The 2,605-nt window shown below is 48.8% G+C and overlaps 1 pseudogene; it reads right to left on the bottom strand.

Annotated features, from left to right (window-relative positions):
- Nucleotides 1–202: 202 nt before the first annotated feature.
- On the bottom strand, nucleotides 203–866 carry LOC122739560 (annotated as a pseudogene).
- Nucleotides 867–2,605: the final 1,739 nt, after the last annotated feature.

Genomic DNA, 2,605 nt, shown 5'->3' with positions numbered 1-2,605 from the left:
GTGCTGCCTCCCCTCTGCCTTAGGGACAGGGATGTTATAGACAAGGCCTTGTGAGAAAGGAGGGCACCTGTGGGCCAAGAAAGGGGAAGCCCTGGGAGATGTGAGGCTGCCCAGAGAGCAGGGGCTGCTCTGCCTGGGGACCAGAGAGGAAGCAGCTGCTGCTCTGAGCTGAATCCCCTGAGCAGCCTGGGGAGGTTTTTGTTCAGGCCTGAAGCACTGTGGGAGGTGTTCCATAACTATGCTGACAGTAATAATCTCCAGCATCCTCAGGCTCCAAGCTGCTGATGGTGAGAGTGAAATCTGTCCCAGACCCACTGCCACTGAACCGGGCAGGCACTCCAGATACCAGGCTGTTAGCATAATAGATGAGGAGCCTGGGGGCTTGGCCAGGTTTCTGCTGGTACCAGTGAAGGTAGCTAGTACCACTACTATATGTTACACTCTGACTGGCCTTGCAGCTGATGGTGACTCTCTCTCCTGGAGACCCGGACAAGGAGGCTGGAGTCTGGGTCAGTACAATGGCTCCTCAGGAATCTAGGAAACCAACAAAATCAGAGGCAGAAAGAAATGTGTGACTGTCCAGGTCAAAATATAGAAACAAGACAGTTCTGTGGAGACCCTGAAATCCCAAACAACATAAACCATCTTTCCCATAGACCTCACAATGTTTGTAATCTGGGGCCTGGCCATGCTCCTCAGCCCCACCTGCCTGTGATGTACTTAAGCTCCCTCACCCCCTGGATCCAGGGGTCATCAGGTCTTTAATCCCTGAAAACCTGTGACCTCCTCACCCCTTCCCTGACCTGCTGGGTCTTACCCTGAGCCCAGAGCACCAGCAGCCAGAGGAGCTGCCATGGGGAGATCATCCTGGCCTTCAGACACCTGCAGAGAGAGCACTCAGAGCCCTGAGGGGCAGCAAGGAGGGAGGAAGCTTTTCTACCCTGAGCAGGGCTCCCTGCAGGCCCCTGGGGCTCCATATGCAAAAGAGCCCCAGGTCTACTCTGAGCCTCTTCTCAGGACCCTGTGAGCCACACTGAGTCACCCTGGCTGAACCTGACTCTGGGGGAGGGGCTTCCATCCTCTCTGTCCTCAGTGTGTGACCTCAGGAGCAAAGACAGGCTCCTGTTTAGTGTCTGATATGGGAAAGGTTGGAGTTGGTTGTGGGTAAATGAGGGGAGGCTTCTCTCTGTGCCCCAGGACTAGATCCCCCATAACCAGGAGAGAGCTCCCAGCCCTGGGGAGGGGGCAGAGATGGCAGGAGCTCACAGCTTGTAGGCTCTGGAGGTGCCTCACCTGCCTCTGCTCATGCACCTGGCCCTCTCCTGCCCCCTGCTGGAGGAGGTGTGAATTCAAAGAGGCAGAGAGGAGGGGCTGCCTGACACTGGAAGGAGTTTAGCCTGGACACTTGGGGGTTTTGTCAGTCACTAGATGAGATTACTGTAATTGGGAAGAAAACATGTTTATAAATGTCCCCATTTCCCCATTCCAGACATGCACTAAAAGTGAGGACCTTTATTATGATCAACCCAGTATCCCGGTTGTGACTGTTTCTAGAAATGTGGATCTGAGCAAATCTATGACCAATGTGAGGCTGTAGAGGTGAGTGGGAATGTGTCAAAAATAGACAAGAGGAGACTGGAATCATTCACTTCTGTCTAATCACTTCTCTCCTTTTGAACTGCAAGATCCCTTTGTTTGATTTCACTGCCTGCAGATGCTCCTCTCTCCAGTTGATCAACAATACATGAATACATGAGTAAGCTTCTTTACAATTCCTTTTTAAAACAATTTTAACTGTTGTTTCTTTTTAATTCTGAATTCCAAATTTTCTCCTTCCTTCTCCTTCTTTCTCCTTGTGAATGCAAACAATCCTGTATGTTATACAGACAAAATATATTTCCACTTGAGAGGAAATAGGTCTCCTCTCAACTAGGATATAGCAGTTACCCTTCAAATTACACTCCTCTGGACCTGTTTGAGGAAAAAGGTCTCTGTCCATTTCCTTCCCCTCCAGCAAACAAGATCACTTGGTTCAAGGAGTCCTGAGCTGGTCTCAATTGGGTCCTCTCCTGAGTTGTGTCCACATAAGGGAAGATTGAGGAAATGTTCCTGTGTCACCTCCCCCATTGGCTAAGAATCCAAAGAATAATTATGGAAATCAGGGTTAGGCATACTGTGTTCCAGTTAGATAGTTTTTGTGTGTAGGTTGTGTATGGGATAATTATGGATTTGAGTCAGATTAAACTCTGAGGATGGAGTCTGAAAGATACCCAGCCTGCCCCCTACCCCCCAGTATAGTTAGTCTCTTGCTTTGCCTAAAAGTTAATTGCTTGTTAAATGCTCACTGTCTCCTTTAAGTTTTATTGATGAGATAATGGACTTGGGTCAGTTCTGTAAAGTCTGAGGATGGGGTCTGGAAGATATCTAGCCCCCCCAGTAAGTTTTATTGCTTGTCAAGTTCTACCAATTTGCATTATTTACTTTATTTCTGCTCAGTCTCTCCACTTGTCAGCTACATTTTAGTTTTATGGCCTGTAATAAAAGTTGTGTCTTCAGCCTATCTGGAATCCATCACATGTCAGAGCCCCAGTCCCTATCATGAATC

Source organism: Dromiciops gliroides, chromosome 2, assembly GCF_019393635.1.
Source record: "Dromiciops gliroides isolate mDroGli1 chromosome 2, mDroGli1.pri, whole genome shotgun sequence".
In the NCBI taxonomy this organism is placed as follows: Eukaryota; Metazoa; Chordata; class Mammalia; order Microbiotheria; family Microbiotheriidae; genus Dromiciops; species Dromiciops gliroides.
This window is presented reverse-complemented; position numbering and strand designations above follow the sequence as displayed.